The following is a 22,242-nucleotide window of genomic DNA, read 5'->3' on the forward strand; positions in this document are numbered from 1 at the left end:
TATAAAAACAACAGGCTGAGATCTACACTGCTGAAGCCTGTGGGCTCAGGAAGGTCACAGACGGTTGACCAAGTCGCTGTCTTTGCTGCGAGCTCCTGCTTGCGTGATAAAGCAGATAGTAGTGGACAGCAAACACTAACGCTTGCGCTACATCCAGCTCAATTACTCGCATGGTTCACAAAGAAATTATTTGAGGTAAAAATAAGAAGACGATGGTAACTGATATGATTGCAGTACAGATAGAGAGATATGCTTTTAAAACTGCTCACATAGACTGCATTTTGAAGTTATCATTTACATACGTCTTTTTTTTTTTTTTAACCTTTTATGACTTTCGGATTATCAGAATTAGAAATGGTGTTGGACCCAATCAATGAACCATTGATTTTTTTTTTATGTAAATGTTTTGCAGCATATGAAATGTCCCAAACGCTTTTGTTATTTGTCTAAAATGGGCAAAAAATTTAGTTTTTTCTCACATAGGTTTTTCAATCTTTGATAGTAAAAACGTGTTAAAAAAGATCATATCAAACATCAAATGTCAGAAAAAAGTGTTTTATTTAAATTTGGACCACAAGTCCACATATATGGACATAATTTTTCCCTAAAAGTACATCATATTAAAATATAATACTTAGGTTTTATTCTAACTAGGTTCCAAAAAGCCCAAATAGCAAAGAGAAATAAAAAATGCATGTAAAAAAACACCTTGGGCCTTTAGATGTTAAATGATCTATGCTAAGCTTAGCTAAAATTTGTCCTGCCAGACCCAGAGAGCATCTAAGGCCCCATTTACACTAGTACGTTTTAGTTTTAAAACAGCATTTTGAAGGAAAAGGATCCGCGTCCACACTAGCATTTCACCCAGCATTTCTGAACAACTCTCTGTCTACACCAAACCACTGAAGACGCACATTACGTGACCACACACACACGCTCCAGCATGCGCTGCAGCATATCCTGCCAGATGAGAGCTGTGCTCGTCGGAATGTTCATCATGGATCCAAGCTCACTATATTTGTTAAATGTGATATTTAATTCATCTTGTTGTCTTTATCTAATGACATATTCCATGACTTTGGTCTTTTGAATCTATTACTTCTTCTCAGGTAACATGTTTGGCTGAGCGCATAGAACATTCAAAGCGGTAACATTCTGTATATGGACTGATTGTTTGCCTTTATTTCCTATAATGTATAAACCTATTGTACATTGTACTTTTATAATGGCCATTATGGATTATTAAAACTGATATTCAGCAGAGGAAAGGGTATGATTTGTATTTTCAAAGAAAATTAAAGGAGGCCGTTTTGTTATAAATATGCATACAGTGAAGATGACGCTCATATATGCAACAGTGTCTTTTTCATATCAATCTTGGGAAGTCTGAAATTACAAGGAAAGGATGCAGAACTGAACTGTGTGTAGGCTACTTAATATTGAGGAAAAGCCCCAATCAGAGAGGCAAAGGTCTGCAGCCCCGCCTCCGTTTTCAGATCTCTCCATTTGCACCCATCTGCACTGAGACAGAGCAGCAGTGTTTTAGAATGAAAATGGCCTCTCCAGCGTTTCCAAAACGGCGCTCGAAAACTCCGGTGTAGTGTGGAAGGATGGCGTAACTGTAGCAAAACTTATGCATTTTAAAAACGAAAATGCATTAGTGTAAATGGGGTCTAAATCTGGGGTCTCAAACTCCCAGCCCACAGGCCATTTATGACAATCCTCCTCCTCCCACCGGCCCGCAACTGACGTCAAAGCATATGTTTTTGAATCACTATTATTGTTGTGCATATAGCCACTTGTGGTTTTGACCCCCCACCTACTGGATGTTAAAAGTACTGCACTATATTATACCAACGTAATCTCATGGCAATTCATAACTTTTTGATTTAGTGGCTAATTCGTATGAATTCATATGATCTAATTCGTACAATTTAGTGCGATTTGCTCATTACCCAATGACAGTTGGGGTTAGGGGCCATGCACCCTTTTTAAATTGTACATTTTTGTACGACTGAACTTGAACAAATTCGTTCGAATTAGCCACTAAACTGAAAAAACGTAAAATACTTATGTTTCCTCCTGAAATAAAGCTAATTATACTGTATTTCAGTTTTACATTTGTTTTTTCTCAATGTGCGGTCGAGAGTAATGCACAAGCATATTATTTCTCTGGCTGATCTAAACATTGAAACAAATGTGCATAAGTGCTCTATTTTTACTAAAACTCTATTTTTGTAAATAATCAAAATCATTTGATTATTATTCGTTTTATAATAACATCTGTTTGAACAAACACTTTTTCATGGCTTACACATTATGCTGGTGGTGTAAAATTCTACTAATATTCGATTCAGATGGTTTCATTTAATAGATTTTCCTCATATGGATATTGCGATTTCTATGTACATTTTACTGCTGGTTGAATTGAACATGTTAAAATAAATGTTAATATTTATGTGTAATTTCCCCCTCTTTGTTGTAGTTGTAGAAAGATACTGAGAAGAACAATTAAAGTCAGGAAAGTTACAGAAACTGTTTATGCTATTCTTACGCTATCTGTTAAACTTTTGGTAAAGCAACAGTTGGTTAGGACAGAATAATAATTATTATTATTATCATTATTATAACTACTTAAATGTCAAAATGCTAATTTAAACAGTCATGTATATATTTCAGAAGTTGTGTGATGCAAAAAAACGTGCTGATTTGTGGCAGTTAACGGTTGAATTATAAACATCATATCTGTTGTCCTAAGATGGTACCCTTGATCTAAATTAATTAATAAAGGCAAAGCTCAAGAGTTTAACTCCAAGGGACTCAAAGGAAACTTAAATGAAAAGTAAAGTTTACTGTTTCTTTAAATAAGAATCTCACCCTTATCCTACAAACACACAACGTCATAAGAGGTTAATATTAGGTTAGATTTAGTTTGCTAGTTTTTAAGAACAATGGTATTTTGATGTGGATATTTTTATGATTTTAGATAATGTTTTAGATCATTTTTAGATAATGATTTTGGTCACTTTCCAACACAAAGCCAACATCTTAAATACTGACATTTATTCGTTAAGTATGACAAGATCCAATGTCTGATAAAGGTCTCAAAATCCAAACGTCATAGTGGTAAGATCCACACATAGTTAAGCTTTAACATCATTAGACGTTGATATTTTGTTTCTTTTAGATGTGTTGGAAAGTAACCAAAAACTGTCCGATTGACGTCGGCCTGATGTTGAGTTCTGACATCAACTTGATTTTCATTTCCAATCAAAATGCAAAGTCCCACGATGTTGGGGTACAATGTCAATATGACGTCATGTTGACGTCCTGTGCCTGCTGGAATACTATTCTACTAATACTACTTCTTGTAATGACACAACTGACCAAAACACAAATCACCTAAAATAGACAAAGTCTCTCATAATTTCCTCACACTCAATCGGTTCCATGCATTAAGTTTTATGAATTTCTTTCTTCTGTTAAACACAAAGCAAAATATTCTGAAGAATGTTGGTAATCAGAAGTCACTGACATCAATAGTATGAACAACAGCCACCTACAAACGACTATATGGAAGTGAATGGCTTTTTTTCCCAACATTGTTCAATACAGTATTTGTGTGTGTGTGTGTGTTCAACAGAAGATACTCAAACAAGTTTGGAACAAGTGAAGGATGAGTAAATGATGACAGTATTTTCCTTTAGAGTGAACTGTCCTTTTAATACCACATGTATATAAAGCCAAACTGCCAAAAACAACAATGTCTGCGTCCGAAATCACCTACAATTTAGTAGGTACATATTATAAATTGATATGTACTACTCGGCCACTACAAAAGTATGTTCTATATAGTATGAATATCAGTATTATAAATGGAACTCATGACTTACCCACGTCAGTTGTGTCCAAGGTCATTCAAGTACTTCTCACTCACTGTTTTTCAAATTCTATGAATTTGTACATACTACTTGGCTTGCATACTGTTGTTAGCATATTGTATTGTATGGAAGTATGCAATTTTGAAAGCAACAAATCTATTTTACAAAATGATCTTGCTTAATATAAGTTCTGTGTATTTTTGTTTATTATTAGGGTATCATACTGGCAGCTTTATAACTTCCTAACAGCTAGCTTCTCAAACACATTCCAGAATTACCAGTGGTTTACGCAACAAATTACATGGAATTATTGCAAACTTCCTGACAAATTATAACATTATTATTATAACAACAACAACAACATCAACAACAACAACAACAAAAACCTCTGTAAATTTCTAGGGAGGTTCGTTTGAGGACATTTTAGTTGTCCTCCCCACCACTACAAAAAAAAAAAAAAAAATGCTATACAAAAGGAACATCATTAAACATTAGAAAATGCCCTGTGTTTGCTACTATAGGTGCATTACATTTCTTTTCCAATGAGGTGCTGTCTCTATACTGTGATCGCCTAGGATTCCACATCATTTGCCATCCAAGCATGTAGAAAGACTGACTCACCTGATTATTGATCCATATTTCATCCCCGTAGTTGGAGAACAGAACGAAATCTGAAACGTTTCTGCAAAAAACACCTTTACCATGGAAACATTTTTGGCTAAAACGTTTCAAATTCCATTCTGTTCCAGTCTGTGGGCAGGTTGAGGCAGGTGTGTCCCTTTAAATGCATTCCTTTAATTGCACTTATTGTGATGAAACACAACTAACAAAGAGTAATGCCAGCAGATAGCTTTGAAAGTATTAATTCCGACATGATATTTAAAACTAAAAAATATTTTCAAAACAAGTGTTTTTCCATTCACTTTGTTAGAAGTGTCTGTTGCCACAAGACCCACTCCATAAGTATAAGGATCAATTTTATCATATTTGCTTCCGATATTTAATTATTTCACTCATGAAAACTTGTAAATGGGTATCAGGGATGCCAGGTCTGGGATTTTCCAACAGAATTGGGCTACTTTTAACAACTTTTGTCGGCTGATTTTATATAACATTAAAACATATTGCATTAATTATATTTATATAGTTGTGTTGAAATATTTGGTAACATTTTAATATAACTATCCATTATAACTAGTTAATGATAGTTAATGATAAATAGATAATAATAAAAAAAAAAACTGTTAGTTAATGGGTTATAAATTACTTGTTAAATATTTAATAGTTTGTTAATTATTTATAACTGTGCCTTATAGATAGCCAATATATACCTTACAAGCTGTTAGTTAACGAGTTTTAAATGACTTGTTACTGTATTTTAATGATTTATAACTATACCTAGTGAATAAGGAATAGATCATGAACAAGCTGTTAGTAAATTAAGTACAACTCATTAACAGTTTAATAATGATCTATTAACTAGTAATAACGGATAGTTATAAACAATTAACAAACTATTAACTTTTATTTAACAAGTGATTAACACAAGAGACGCAATGAGACACATGAGAGCTGTGCATTCAAACTTAGTATAAGATATATATTAATATATAAATATATATATATATATATATATATATATATATATATATATATATATATATATATATATATATATATATATATATATATATATGCATGTATGGAGAGCAGAAGCAGCACACAGGTGTTTGCCTTTATATCTATCTATCTATCTATCTATCTATCTATCTATCTATCTATCTATCTATCTATCTATCTATCTATCTATCTATCTATCTATCTATCTATCTATCTATCTATCTATCTATCTATCTATCTATCTATCTATCTATCTATCTATCTATCTATCTATCTATCTATCTGTCTATCTATACACTTTTTTTAAAAAAACATTTCATCTGCACCAAGGCCCCTGGCAACTCCCTTCTATGCTGTTTTCCTAACCTGCAAGTCTTTATATAACAAATGATATAGATCCTAAAAAACTGAAGACTTTTCAAGCTCTATGTGGAGTGTCATTCATGTATTTTAAGGTGCACTTCGTCAGAAGACAATCTCCTGTGATATCATGTAGGTTTGTTTTTGATTGTCAGGATGATGTAGGCCTATAGTAATAATAATAATATTTATTCAATAAAGTTATAATCATATTTATACATGATCAAACTAGTGTGCAACTTAAGCAAAACTAATACTAAAATTGTGTTTTGTAGTCTAGGCTGAAATATTTTATTTTATTTATTTATTTAATTTTTTTTTTTGCCGTTTTTAATCGTTTAAGTTCATTTGATTGACTATATAAAAATCTGTGGAAAAAAAATCTTTGGTAACATTGCTATTTTTTACTGTTATTCAATGTGTTTTTGGTCATTATCAATGCACTGTTACTTTAATTGAGCATGAGCAGCGGGGAAAAAATAGACCCTATAAAAATAAACTATCACGGCACTGCTGCTTCATATGAAAGCTTCATATGAAAGCTCATATGTAATTCGTTAACATGGATGCCGAAAAAAACACGTGCTGCACACGTTCTGCTCGCACTTGTGGTGTGAAACAGGCTTTATAGTTACAGAAATACAGCTATTAGTTATTTTCCAATGATGATACTGTATATAACGTGTACATATAGGTGGCATTATTTTGAAATTATTGAGCTAGTTTTGAGCTATGTTTGATTGTCCATTCGGCTAGTTCTGTTGTGAAAACCAGGCAACCTGGATGGGTATGACAATGTAACATACAGTATTTGGTCTTGATTGACTAGATCTGACACATGCTACAGAGCAAGTATGGTATTGCTTCTAAGCATACATACAGACATGATGCTTTGAACAAGAAAGATACATGGACCTGCATAAAGGCATTCAGGCATTATAAATTCTTGAGCAGATCTAGAGAGGTGGTGCTAGGGAGGTGGAGGTTTTCTGAGGGTTTTGCAGGACTAGCCTACAGTGAACACTGGACCATGTTGTGCAAGCTAATTTACCCTTAAAGCAGCTGGGCCATCAAGAGCAAATTTGCAAGAGCAAAGAACAAGTTTTTTCCCCAATCAAAAACATTTTATACATTTATTACAAGGCTCTTTGGAATGCTTGATGTGAGAGGCCAGTCATGACATTACAGAGATAACAGCTGCTGTAACTATTAACAAAGGCTCATCTGAGTACTTTAAATAATCTTGATGGTCAGAATATGTTCACTTCAATTTAAATGCTGTTTTTGAATGTTTGGCTCTTGTGACTAAATAATATCCATGCTAGTGTATGCTCCATTGAGCCATTTTCATTTCTGTCAGCATTGCATTTAATTAAATAATTAAACTATTTTGGCTCAGAACAATGTTTTTGGCTAGGTTTTACAATTTGTGGCAAACAGCAATGTAATCCCCCTTGTGTTGGGCTGCTAGTCAATCTGTCGGGCTTTGATCAGTGATAAAAAAAAATAAAAATAAAATAAAATAATGTATTTTATCCCATCTACTGTATAATACAGCATTCAAACCCTCCTGGGAAGTTCATACTTTAAAGCTGACTAGTTGTAATGATAATATTAGGTATGTTCAAGACACCTTTATTGGCACAAGACAGCAGTGTACCTTTTTAATCATAAATTACAAGAAAATAGAAGGATTTGTTAAATCTGCTTGTAGAAAATCAAGAGTAAGTAATTTGTATCATTTATATTTTCAGTTTTTAGTATTTTCCAAAAAACTTTATGAACCTATTTAAGCTGTATTTTGCACCTTAAAGATGACTTTCATATGGGGAATGAAATTACATTGTGTTCAAGTCAGGTGATGGTCGAGCCATTCTACAGCTTGATTTTCTTCTTTTGAAACATTTGAAAGTGTCCTTGTCTGTGTTTTGGATTTGTCTTGCTAAAATGTTCACTCTAGTTTCATCTTCATCATCCTGTTAATTTAGATGCTGAACTGAAGCAGCTAATGTTAATTTACAATGAGGAAGGGCAGAGGGTTGCTAAAGAACTACTGAGAAATTTTAGCTGCTGTCAGAGCTTTCACTGCCTTTCTACACCTTCCTTTCTTCGTGTGTTTAATACTTTTGTCCCGTGTCATTTAATTTTATTATATACAACATATTTTGTAAACTAGTTAGATTTGTTTTCTTTTCATGTGTATTTCTTTGGTTGTTATCAACATCTGGTGAAAATGTATATAAATACTTATTTCCCCCCTACTGTTTACTATACATATAGTAAATAAATATATATTTAACTTTTGCATCCATCAAGCACATCATGTATTTCACTGACACAAAACTTTGGGCTTAAGGTTTTAGGTTTTAGAGTTTTCCACTCTTTGTGATGACATTCTTTTGTTTATGTGCATTCAAGCCATAGATACAATTTATCTGACATGACTTGTACGCACCACAACATTGTTTCATGTTTTCAGGCTAAATGAGCACATACCGGTGATCTAATGAGGTTTTTGACTTTATTATACTTTGTGCATTCCGTGTGACCACACAGCTTCAGGTTCACTATCATTGTTGATCTTCACGGTAAGTAGAAAATGTTCTGTTTATAAATAACAGCAGTTTAGACAGTTCATGTGGTACAGCCAAATTAGAGTGACACATGCCTAAAGCGGATCACCCGCACACCCCATCCACTGCTGGACGCTCAGGAAGGTCAAATCAACAAAATGAGCTTCCACAACATGACACAGGGCAGAAACAATTAGAGACGCTTCTGATACTGCACTTCTAATCTGAACGCTTCCGCTTTAATGATAACGACAAAAGAGCAAAAGACTGGATCAGTCTGGAATTAGTTTCTGGTTTTGCATCTTGAGTGAACTGCAGTGCAGAAAAAGTATTCTATAAATCAAAAATTCAGCCTTGTTTTCCATAAAAAAATCCAGACATCATTAAAACAAGATGAAGTCACTTGTGAAATTGACAATGACAATATATATTAGTTTAATAATTTGCATATATATATATAAAGTGCCTCCGGAAAGTATTCATGGCACTTCACTTTTTTATGTTACAGCCTTATTCCAAAATGGATTAAATTAATTTATTTCCTCAAAATTTTACACACAATACCCCATAATGACAATGTGAAAAAAAGATTTTTGCAAATTTATCAAAAATAAAAAACCTGAAAAATCACATGTACATGAGCCTTTGCTGTGGAGCTCTAAATTGAGCTCAGGTACATTCTGTTTCCACTGATCATTCTTAAGATGCTTCAGCAGCTTAATTGGACTTCACCTGTGGTAAATTCAGTTGATTGGACATGATTTGAAAAGGCATACACCTGTCTATATAAGGTCCCAGGGTTGACGGCGCAAATCAAAGCACAAACCAAGCATGAAGACAAAGGAATTGTTTGTAGACCTCCGAGACAGGATTGCCTCAAGGCACAAGGCTGGGGAAGTGGAAGATGGTTGGAACCACCAGCACTCTTCCTAGAGCTGGCGGACCATCTAAGCTGAGTGATCAGGGAAGAAGGGCCTTAGTTAGGGAGATGATCAATAACCCGATGGTCACTCTGTCTGAGCTCCAGCATTCTTCTGTGGAGAGAGGAGGACCTTACAGAAGGAAAACCAACTGTGCAACAATCCATCAATAAGACCTGTATGGTAGAGTGGCCAGAAGGAAGCCACTCCCTGCCTGGAATTTGTCAAAATGCATCTGAAGGAAAGACCATAAGAAACAAAATTCTCTGGTCTGATGAGACTAAAATTTAACTCTTTGGAGTAAATGCCAGGCATTACATTTGGAGAAAAGCAGGCAGCGCTCATCACCAGGGTAATACCAACCCTACAGTGAAGCATGGTGGTGGCAGCATCATGCTGTGGGGATATTTTTATTTTTCAGCAGCAGGAACTGAAGGACTAGTCAGAACAAGATGAAGGGAAATATGAATGCAGCAATGTACAGAGACATCCTAAATGTAAACCTGCTTCAGAGTGCTATTGACCTCAGACTGAGGCAACAGTTCATCTTTCAGCAAGACAATCACCCAAAGCACATGCCAAAATATTAATGGAGTGGCTTCACAACAACTCTGTGAATGTCCTTGAGTGGCCCAGCGAGAGCCCAGACCTAAATCCTATTGAATATCTCTGCAGATATCTGAAAATGGCTGTACACTGTCGCTTCCCATCCAACCTGATAGAGCTTGAGAAGTACTGCAAAGAGGAATGGGCAAAAAAATCCCAAAGACAGGTGTGCCAACCTTGTGGCATCATATTCAAAAAGACTTGAGGCTGTAATTGCTGTCAAAGGTGCATTAAGAAAGTATTAAGCAAAGGCTGTGAATACTCTTGTACATGTGAATTTTCAGGTTTTTGTATTTACTATAATAAATTAGCAACAATTTCAATAGAATCTTTTTTTTCAAATTGTCATTATAGGGTATTGTGTGTAGAACTTTGAGAAAATAAATGAGTTTAATCTATTTTGGAATAAGGCTGTTACATAAAAAAACATGTGGGAAAAAGCAAAGCACTATGAATACTTTCCCGATGCATTGTATAGAGCAATATAGTAACCTGGTTTGAAAGTCATGTTTTAAAATAAAAAAAACTTGCTAAAAACCCAAAGTAAAAACAAAACTAACAGTCTGCTGAGTCATGGTTTTGATTTCAATCTTCCAGAGATGACTTTACATTCGGGAAAAAACAAAGCCTGTCTCAAATCAATAATACAACTCCCGAGGGTACAACAACTTATTTAGCAGAGGCAATTTTACCTAACTAAAACTCTGTGCATCATGTTCTGTATTTACATATTTTCAATGAATTTTGAGTATGTTCACTGTAATTCATGAATTGCTCTATTGTCCTGGCAACACTCAACCTGCTCTCCTCCATTTTCAAGCCTCAGTAGATCACAGAGCAGCTTTACATGAGGCTGTAGTCTAAATCTGAAGGTCCTGTCGCCTGCAGAATCCATCAGAATGATTAGTTAGTCAGGGTGAGGCCCAGTCAAACTCATTCAGCAAGAGGAGGTCACCCAGTAAACTCAAACAGACAGATAGAATTACTGCATGAACAGTATTCATTAACCTAACTAACTGACCATGGACGTCAAGGTAATATATTAATGAGCAGTTTAGGAACAGAAAAAGGCTAAATGACTATATAATTTATTTCAGGTGGATTTTATTGTGTTGGTCTAAACAAATTCAGGTTTTTTTTTTTTAACTTTCTGAATGACTTATCAACATCATTATGAAAAGCAAAGTTTAAGTCATCAGCTTTAAGACTAGACTTATGAAATTAAGTTGTTAAAGGCCATATTGTTATTATATTTACAAATGTATATTTAAAATTTGTGTTTGGAAAATTAAATGTATGTAATTCTAAATAAAATTTTACAGTATAAATAAAACAAACTGGTATATCTGACTGTAAAACTGTTTGACATTTGATCCAAATACATTTATAAAAAATCATCCTATAGTGAACTAAATAATAAAATATATATGATATTAAATTTAGGTATTAAACAGAAGTCAGAACTGTCCAACAGACAGACATTTGCTCTTGACTTGTAGCGTTAAAGTCAGACAAAAGTCACAGTTTTCTGGTCATGCACGCTCTACTGCCTGTCTGACCAACACATGAAGCAAAAAACCATGCTGTTTAAGCAATTGAAAATCCAGCCGGCGGGCCAGAAAAGTCTATGTGCACCAAAGGCATTTTAAACATTCATTCCTCAGTCATCGCTAACATCGTGTGACAGTTTCGACACCTGGGACCAGGCCTCGAGCTCACGCTTTTGCCCACCAACAACACTTGAGTCCTATTAGGCTAATCTTGCTTAACAAGACTCGGTAAAAATTTTCAAGTCTACCTAAAGCTGCAACTTGAGCCTACTTTCAGATCAAACGTTTAAAGCAATTTCTGATAAGAATTGCTAAACAAGTACTGGGGGTGGGGGTTGGTGGGACAAAGACCCAATGGGTCTGTTAAAATCTGTTTGTGGGAAGTGCAAATAATGACCCTTAGCTTAAAAGATGTAGGTTATGAGATAAAAAAAAAAACACAATTAATGGTAAGTGAGCTTATATTTGCAACCCGCAGGCTTTATTTCCACCTCAGCATAATTTTCTACCAGCAAGCTCAGAGGTTTACATGCATTTAATACTAAATATTTATTTTTTTATTATATTTTGTTGGTTGACATCAATTGAAATGTGTTAATGTTAGTGTAATAATTGTGTAGAAAGATAATTTAACACTATGAAAGAGTGAAAATCACCTAAAAAACTTAACGACCAAAAATGCAAAAAAGGGCCATGCTGTATTGTACCATACTGCCCAGCAGTGTTCCATGTGCTGATTTCACCCTCAAATGTAGTCACTGCAGAATAGGGCCGCATGATTCTGGCTAAAATGAGAATCACGATTTCATTTGCTTAAAATAAAGATAACAATTTTCTCATGATTCTATAGCTGTAAAATAAAGATTAAAATCAGTAGGCTATTATTACTGTTATTTCTCAAACATATGGTAAAACGACAATAATAATATTTTGTGTAGGTGCTAAATTTTGTATAGACTTGCATATGGACTTGTTTTAAATTGTTTCTGGTCAATAATGCACAGTAAAGTAACCAAAATCCAACTATTCGTAACGTGATACGATTTTGTAAATGATGTTCAATGCACTCCCGCATGGCTCATGGTCATACAATCGCTCTGCGCCACAAACTACACGTTATTTACAACGTTATTACTTGTTATTTACAGCCTACACAGGTTCATTACATGAGGACAGAAATGACATTTTTGGGTGAATTATCTTATAAATACAGTATGTGACTCTTTCAACAGCATTTGGAGATGTCCACGTTGCTGAGAAACCTATATAAAACAATGTGAAGAGTTGTGCGACAGCCTTTATGCTTCTCTCCTGAACCTGAAAATATGATTGGCAGAATCGTAGAAATGCTTGATTAAGATTGTCTAGGGGGTTGAATTGAAATCACAATCTTTTTTCGATTAATTGTGTAGCCCACTGCATAGTGACAGCCAATGAGCACTTTTTCTATTATTTTGGATATTGAATTCTATTTAAATTACTCCTAATTATGTTGAGTACCAACAGTGTGTATGTAATTGGTATGCACTGGACTGAATCAGCATACACTCAAAAAATGATATGTTGGCTTTATTTACTTTTTTATGTCAACAGGTTCCACGTAACCGAGTTGTTACCTTAAAGAAAGAATATTCATTTGAGTAAACTTAAGTTAGTTAAATAAAGGTAATGTAATGTTGTTTAGTTCAATCAAAGCAACATTTATAATTTAGCTTTAATTTATTTACACTGTTAAAAAAATCTGTTAAATTTACGGAAAAATACCGGCAGTGAATTTTCTGTAAAAATACGGAAGTTTTATAAGACTGTTTAAATTTACAAAAAATAACCATATTCCATCAACTGATACTATACTCATTTTACAAAAACCTAGTTTAGCTCACAAAAACATAAAGTCATTCAATGCATTAATGTGTTTATATGTGTACAATTAGCAAACAGATCTTCACTGCATTAGTAACTATACAGTTACCTTTAAATAAAAGAAGATGCAGCACAACATACGCTATCCTTAGTTCATATTGGACTTGCACACAGATGCTACTATCCTCCATAATGGAATGTCAGAACCCAATTTCGGTACCACTGGTGCTGCAGCAAGGACGTAAGAAGCATCAAGCCCACATAAGTACACATTGTGTCCAAGCTGCAACCTACCACGCTCTCTCGTGAAGCCAATACGCAAGTAACTGAAACTGCAATTCATTGACTAGCCTTTGGGGGCAGGCTCTGTAAACTCCAGATGCTCACTGACTGCATTGGTAAATTGGACAATTTTATAGCTGATACAAACATTTTTACAGCCAGGTACAATAGACGGTTTTGGTGTATAAAATTACCTTTCATGACTGTGAGGGGATCATGATATATATATATATAACTCAAGCGTTTCATTTTTATTCAGTTATATTAAGTCTGCCTTATTATGGGCGTAGCCATTTAAGTGACAGTTAGTTCTTGCTTGTCGCCGTCATATCATTCCGGATGATTAGCAGCTGAACTTGGCATATATATCGTGTTTTTGTTTTGTTTTATGTGGTTTTACACAATATCGCCTTTTGAGATTATTACCTACAATTATCAGATAATATTAAATTATATTGTGCTCACAGACCATTCAAGTTGCCTTTTTTCCAGGTGAGTAAAATTATATACTTTTTTTAGTTAAGATAAATTATCATTTATAATTTTCTTTAGACCTGTGAAGCACTCCAGAATCTGACACATTGATTGGCTGTAGGCTATAAAACGTCATCGGAAACGTTGTCATACAGTGTTATGCCTGGATTTCATTAATAGGCTTGTATTTACTAACACAGATTATATAAGTGTTTGGAAGTAATTTGTGTTTTCCTCCTGTGGGGGGGCGGTTACTGGATGGTGAAGGGGTGTTGCGGATGAAGGACAAAAGTGAAGAGTAGGGGGTTGTCGCGGACGAAAGTAAAGTGGGTTGGGGAGTCGCGAAAGAAAGTAATAGTGAACAGCGGACAGGGAAGGAGGGCGTTTGAGGAGGGGGATCGGTAAAATCAGGTGACGGATCAGATTTCAGAGGTGCCGGATCCGGCGTGTTCCGGCACAAATTAAGCCCTGCAGGCAATCAACTCAAAGCCGGAGGGATGCACTGTCTTTGAGAGCTTGCACAATCAACTGGCATATTTACTGATTACGTTTACTTTAAATTGACATCAATACTCTGATTTTAATATGATTAAGACAATTCTCTGATTAAGAGTCCAGCCATTGAACAGCGATTTTTGGTTAACTTAAGGACAACAGACACCCGCATCGCGAAATGCAGAGGGTTTTTTTTCTTTTCATTTGGTTTGCAGTATCAAATTCCATTAAAACAACACTCTTCCACCAGTCCTTACTTAATTCTCACATTAAATACCTCAGTTTGTCATGGGGGGCATTAATTAAATTTTCCTAAATGAAAGTAAAACTGCTAGGTCGTATCAAAGTATCAAAGCTGCGTATGCACAAAAACTTTGCATATGCCAGATTTCACATGATGAAAATAACGTGAGAATGTGAGTTGGTCTGGACCAACTGCTTGTTTTATTTCCATTGGTGACTCCTAGAGGCAATTATGTTAAATTGCACACCACAAAGTATAGCACCAACACATGTGAAAAACATTGCTTTTAATTAATAATTGATAAAATAGGTTAATTGACACAATATTTATTTATTTATTTATTTATTTACTAATTATTTAATTTAGAACATATAAAAGCATTTGCATATGTATACAACCCTTAGTTTATGGCAAGGGCAGTGTTGGCCTTATTAGAGGACATTCAAGGCTCCAAGGTGGCAGGGTGCTCGATGGGTGGCTTCTTGGTGTGTGATGTATTTAAAGATATTATTAGACTTTCCTCTCCATTTTTGGGTTTAAGTCTGTTTTAAAGACCTATCAATTTTCTCTTGCTTTTAATACTCTTTGATCACAGTTTTATTGCTTTTATTTGTTAAATGTTTCTTTTTTTAATTCTGTTTCCCTGTCTTTAGCACTCCTATGTACAGCACTTTGGTCAACCTTGGTTGTTTTTAAATGTGCTTTATTAATAAATATTGTTGTTGTTGATTATTCCAGCTCAAATTTTTTATTTTTTATTTTATTGAGTGTAATTATGAAACTGCATATCAGGAGACCGCGGTTATACATTAATTATGTGGCTGTGAACCCCCCTCAACAACCCACAAAACTAACCAAGAGCGCAGATACAATGATGCCTATTCTGGGCAGCTGAAGTGCCGGTGGCGCTGCCTTGATAAAAGCAGAGGAGTGCTGCTGTACCACACTAACAAAGTGTTTCGCTAACACATCTGTGTCTTCCACAGACACAGATACTACTCCAGACAGTAAAGTGTTGCCCACAATTAAGTCAACTCTCTCCTCAAAGGGTGTCAGTTCAGCATCCCCTATTCCCCTGCCTGTTCGGTCCACACATTGACGGTGAGCCACTGTTTTCCTCTTAACCTGCACATTTACATCAGACCATTTCTATTTTTAATACACTCACAAAATGTTCAGACCCATCTTACCCACGTCAGCTAAACTCTCGCACTCTATTTGTTTCGGTTGTTATTAAATCCGGAGTACAAACTTGCAAATAACAATTTTCCTCTACGGCCTACCTCCGATAGGAGCACATCCAATAAATTTTTCACTAGATTTCTCTTCTTGCTTGCTTTTGCCATTGCTTTTTCATTTGGTTTTGCCAGAGTAGAGTCATTGCCATATTTATACAGAAAGGAGTCAGGGAAGGGTTTTGTGCTCATGCACGTGTGCTCAGTTTCACGTTAATTCGTATGTACAAACAGAATATATGTAGGATTCCGCATACGCAGTGTTTCATACATCTGATTTTTTTGGCTGCGTTCGCACATTTACAATTTTGTTCGTACGTAATGTTTTAGTATCAATTCAACGCAAGTCTTTGTACATGAGGCCCCCAAACTGCAGTTAAAGTCGAAAAAATAAAAGTGAACGAAACCAAAATTAAATGAACACTAGAGAAAATGTGGATAGCTTGGTGATGTAATAGCATTAATGGAGATATGTGCTATAACATGTAAAATGGACTTATAAAATAAACATTCAAAAAGTAACTTATGTAAACAAAATTTAACAATAATTAAATTATTGTCTTCAAGATTAAAGCAAATCATTAGATTACTGATGTCCATGTAAACATAGTCACAAGCGCGCAAATAAAAAAAAAAAAAAAAGAAGTTTATTGATTTTGATGACAGCCTTTCCACAGGTTAGTATAAGCTAATGTAATGTCAATTGCATAATGGTAATTCTGCATTCTTGCTACAAATCAAATGATAAAAAGAAATATATCGCAATTCAAATATTTAAAATATAGATTGATGTATACACAGTATACTTTAATTATATTGTTCAATTAAAATGATTAAATATATATATTTTAGTCAAATAATTTTGTGGCTCAAAAGTATCGATTCAGGCACCTTTTGGCACAGGTACCATTTTAAAAGTATCAATTTAGCACTGGTATCAAAATACCCCAAAAGATACCCAACCCGACTCCTAAAACAACATTTTATTTCAAACAATTAAAATGTGAAAATCTAGTCCATAAAAGTAAATTTGTTAAACTGTAGATGTATATCTTCAAAATGTCAAAAAGTTGTCAATAATGCATACTAAAAAAAAATCTTAAGTTATCAGACATCTCAGAAGTTCCGAAAGCTCCAGCAGTCTATTGCATATTCACAGAGACTTCCTGATGCCCGCAAATGAGATATAATGTCTCAGAAACGGAGATGCAAAAAACAATGCAGTGAAGTGTGACCTTTCATTTAAAGTGATCCCAGTAAATGTACTACAGTAATTATTAAGCATTGTCACATATGTGGTGTTTCTCTCAGAATTTTTATTGTCCAATACTGTTTAAAATCATTAGACAATGTAATTACAGAAGAGACTGAAAACAAATCAAAGCAGCTGCACACTGAACATACACTCACAACTCACAAGTGCCCCACTGACTAATTGTATTTAAAAGCTTGCTTTTGTTCTGTCCTTTTTTTGTGGAAAAAGAAACACTGACAGTCATGAAAGAGAAAACAAACCTCTTAAACTAAATATAATGCAGATATGCTGCCGTGGCTCTCTGTAGAGCACAGAGAGAGCAAGTGGACATACGAGAGAGAGCTGTGTGTTACACTCATGCCAGTGTGCTGCAAAATGTGCCGTTGCATCTAAAGACATGAGACAAAGTATTTGATAGGGAAAAAGTGCCTCCTCCACCATGTTAATATCACACAAAACAATTATAATGTCAACTGTAAACAGAAGCCACTTCTGATTTCTTCTTATTTGGAACTGACATTAATTAGTGGCACTCATGAGCGAGATGCTGCAAAAGACATGAGCTTAACAGTCATGTACATCTGCCAAGCATTTGTTTACACAGACAAACAATGGACAAGTAGTGCTGTTAAATGGAAAAATGTGTCCTTTGTAAATGGGCCATCCGTGTTTTCATGACACTGAAAATAACTTACATTTCTGATACATCATACAATTTTTAATGCCAAATACCAATATCAAAAATCTACAATATTTCTGGAAGAATTTGTTCTCCATTAACCAGATTTAAAACCTCAACCGCTCAATGTTAAAGATTTTTACTAAAGTTTTAACCTTTCTACTGTCAAAAGGCACCTAAAACCAAACTATACCGTACCACTTTTTTGGGGACTCTTGAAGGGTACCTAGCACAACAAAAGGGCAGAGCAAGACATGCAGCTGAATGCTATTGGTTTACAGAGATACATCACTAGCCCGTAGACAAGCAGCAGAATAAAAACAAAGGAAGGACCATTAAAAAAAAAAAAAACACAGCAGAGACATTACACTGTAATAATATATACAAATAATAACAAGCCATGGTCGACCTGAGCTCAAACAAAACTTGTCATTATCTTGAACAGCCACAAAGCCAAGAGCAGAACTACCCTGTGCCCCGTAGTCTTTTACAAAACCATCTGAAGTGTGAGCGGTTTCACTTTCTCACTTGCACTCGCCATACGTCTATATTTGAAAAAACTTGAGCTGATGATAATAACGTGCGCATGATTATTGAAGTGCTTTTGACACCCGATCCTTTCAGAAACAGACAAATGCAAGAGTTCTGTGCGAAAAAACAAAAGAGAAACCCGACAAAACAAAGAAGCAAATGATTGTTTCATCAACCTGAATCATGAACAAAGGGCTATGTTTAAGTAGTATTGTCGCCTTTTGGACTATTATATACTCTGAATGACAGAATTGCTTTTTAACAGAGGTTACATGTGCTGCTGAAGATTAAAGATACAGATGAGAGATTTGCACTGACTATGGGCTGTGTTGCATGTTGTTTTTAAACCTAAATAAGGAATTGCAATTGGTAACATTTTAGACACTGTAAGGGGCTGTATGTGTTCATATATCTTGCATGTATTTATTTATTTTTTATAATTGCAGATGTTAAACTAGGTTATTTTGCCCTATCATTGATCTGCAGTTTTAATTAAATCCTGTTCATAGTAATAAAATGTTAGTAATGACCATGTATACACAAGTATTTCTGTCTATAAAGCATCTGTTTTGTGAGAAGAGCTTCTCATACGATATGTGAACGACCCGTACAGCTTTACCGTAGACATTTCCTTGAGCAAGAATGATGTCGACTGAAACTTTCTGTCATAGACCACAGCCACCAAAAGGATACCTTTGTGAATGAACACACAAAATTTATTCAACAACACAAAACATAAAGTTTAGACTAATTATTATGGGATTATACCTATCAGAAATATATCTATTTTAAGTTGTACATACTGTAATAGAAAAGCAAGAAGTCAGTTCAAAAGGAAATATATTTTAGAGGTTATTAAAATATGAACGAATGAACAAGCAAACAAACTGTTTATATAAATAAATGCACATAATATTACCTGAGTGATAATCATACCTGCCAACACTCGCCAAACCATTTTTCCCGGGAGTCTGCTGTACTTCAGACCCATCTTCCACCACCCTCCCGTTATGTTATTTCTCCCGGAAAACTCCCATGATTTCAACCATCAACATGAAACCCATATACAGTTATTTATTTATTAATTTTTCTTCAGATTAGTCCCTTATTTATCAGAGGTTGCTAAGGCGGAATGAACTGCCAACTATTCCAGTATATGTTTTACGTGGTGGATGCCCTTCCAGTCACAACCCAGTACTGGGAAACACCCATACACACTCATTTACACACACACACACACACACACACACACACACACACACACACACACACACACACACACACACACACACAATCATAAACTACGGCCAATTAAGTTCATCCAATTCACCTAGCGCATGCTTTTGGACTGTGGGAGAAACTGGAGCACCCTGAGGAAACCCGCGCGAACACGGGGAGAACAAACTCCACACTGAAATGCCAACTGGTCCAGCTGAGACTCGAACAAGAGATCTTGCTGTAAAGTGACAGTGCTAACCACTGAGCCACCCTGCCACCCAACCCAGATACAGATAGTACTTATCCATTCATCTATTCATTTTCATTTTATGCATTGTAATATATTTCAGTTAAACAGAGGCTTTGTGTTGTAGATGTATAATAAACATCATTGTTTACTAAGTTTTTTATATGCAGACAGTCAGCTAGCGTGACCCCAAAATGCTGTCCGGCCATGACCTTTTACCCTATTAAACTGGGGTTCGAGAAAAAAAAAATTGTTCTCACTGAGATGTAACAGTCGGGGACCCATGATCTGATTAGGAACTCGCAGAGGCTTCAGAGATACCGATGTCATGAACCAGCATGTTGGCGCAGTTGTATGCCAGTGAGGATCACGGTAGGAAATGTCTGAGATTGCCAGAGCTGCACACCCCTGTCACATCACACCCTGCATGCTGTCACTTCATCGAGGTTCAGATTAATGTCACTGCTTCTGTGCCTGTGTCTGACTACTGCTGCCTCCATCTACAAGTCCACCACGCCATCTCTATCAACACCACGTCTGAAATGCCTCAGATGAGACTCAAGGGCTCTGTTTCAAAGCCAGTTAAGTGAGCTTACTGTCTTATGTCTTAAGCAGCAGCATATGACATCACGCAACCCGCATAAAAATATAAATTAAAAATAAAACAGTCAGTTTTTTCACACTTTATTCACAATGTTGTGTAAATACTGTATGATAAATGAATATATGTAAATATGATAGAAATGTTTAATTTTTATTCTGGTAGCTGCATAGTATTGTAGCTTGACTACTGATCTTGTCAATTCTATATAAAATTCATTCATATTTAACATTACTCTGCAAAATTTCCAGGTAAAGTTCAGTCTCTTCAGCAATACTTGTTTAACACAATGGCAATAAAACACATTTTGCTATCATTCACCGTTGTCATGATAATTTGCTGTACAGAGTTACAGAAAGCTGTTTTGTTTAAAAGGGTTTACAAAAACGCGCTGCATTTTCTCACAACACTTACAAAAACACTGGAACACAACAGAAATGTTTCAAGTGGATCCAAAAACGTGACGGACGTCGCTATGCTGTGATTATTACTCAGTGAAGTTGTAGATTATCTTTTAAAGGTGAGTTTTTTGTTTCCCTTGTATCCCTTGTTGTCCTCTTGAAATGTTTCCATTGCGTTCCTTGATATTTGAAATGCAGCGCATTTTGTAAATTGTTTGCGTTGTGAGAAAATGCAGTGCATTTATTCTTGTTTGTTTTTTTTGGTTTTTTTGCTTTGACTGTATTACAGGGTCTCTACAGGTTTTATCAAGTCAAATTTAAGACCTTTAAAGATATTTTTAAAACTATTTTAATATCACAATGAATAAAAATTCTTTCTTTAGCTAGACGCTAAAGAAGCTATTTAATGGCCAAACTTTAAAAACAAATATTATTGTAAGGAAGATAATTAAACTCTATTAATAGGTAAATATAGTTAATAAATAAACTTTTCATAAAACTTTTATTGAAATATATTATTAATGATTGGATAGGTGTTAGCCCAATAGGGTATAGCTTTACATGGACATTGGAAAAAATATTTAGGACCAACAACACAATAATTTAGTGTATTTAAGACTTTTGAAGGTCTAAATTTTAACATTTTTTAAAATTTAATGCTGTATTTATAACAGACGCGGAACACGCGGATAAATCGCCATATTCGCGCATAAACAGCCGCGTAAACATTTAAGTTGACTTGCTTCAATTGCGTGTCAAATACGCTTCATTCATGCATCAGATTCACTTTAGAGCAGACATGGATTCATGTAATGGGCAGGGCTTCTGTCTTTAATGCTAAATGGCTAACATGGATGTTGTAAAGAAAATAACAGTGTTTATGTGCTTTGTAAAGGCTGAAAAAACAGCGTCAATATGTTTAAGGTCTTGTCTGAGTCCACTAGATCCTTTCAAATGTGCATCCAGCTCTGTGAGCTCATAAACTCATCCAGAAACTGTATCTGGATGATGAAGGCTTTTAGCGGTGCTTCTGACTGAGCCAAGGCCAGTTTGATGAACTTTTGCGTCGGCTGGAAGATTTCCCCCGGGACACCAACAACAGGCGATACATCAAAATCACGCCCCCACAAGAGCAAGCTCCTGATTGGTTAACGCGCCGCGAATGTCCGCTGAAGTTCAGATTTTCGAACACAAGCGATTCGCGCGA

General features: G+C 35.2%; 1 protein-coding gene and 1 long non-coding RNA gene across 16 annotated transcripts in view; one reads left to right on the forward strand and one right to left on the reverse strand.

Moving 5' to 3' along the window:
• The window catches only part of LOC147846039 (uncharacterized), a 531,070-nt gene that overhangs the window by 464,221 nt on the left and 44,607 nt on the right, over positions 1-22,242 (forward strand). The gene's annotated exons all lie outside the window — the stretch shown is intronic.
• The window catches only part of gcgra (glucagon receptor a), a 213,987-nt gene that overhangs the window by 99,150 nt on the left and 92,595 nt on the right, over positions 1-22,242 (reverse strand). For 2 of the 14 annotated variants that reach the window (XM_087245128.1, XM_087245121.1), the window contains exon 2: positions 19,188-19,261. The exons of 9 other annotated variants lie outside the window; for them this stretch is intronic. The gene's annotated coding sequence lies outside the window, so the exon portion shown is untranslated. Of the gene's footprint in view, positions 1-4,502; positions 4,555-19,187; positions 19,262-19,504; positions 19,777-22,242 lie in introns of those variants that run through there. 3 more of the 14 variants (XM_087245130.1, XM_087245123.1, XM_087245124.1) reach the window with 2 other exon arrangements.

Source organism: Danio rerio, chromosome 3 (assembly GCF_052040795.2).
Source record: "Danio rerio strain M-AB ecotype USA chromosome 3, GRCz13ab, whole genome shotgun sequence".
Lineage (NCBI taxonomy): Eukaryota > Metazoa > Chordata > Actinopteri > Cypriniformes > Danionidae > Danio > Danio rerio.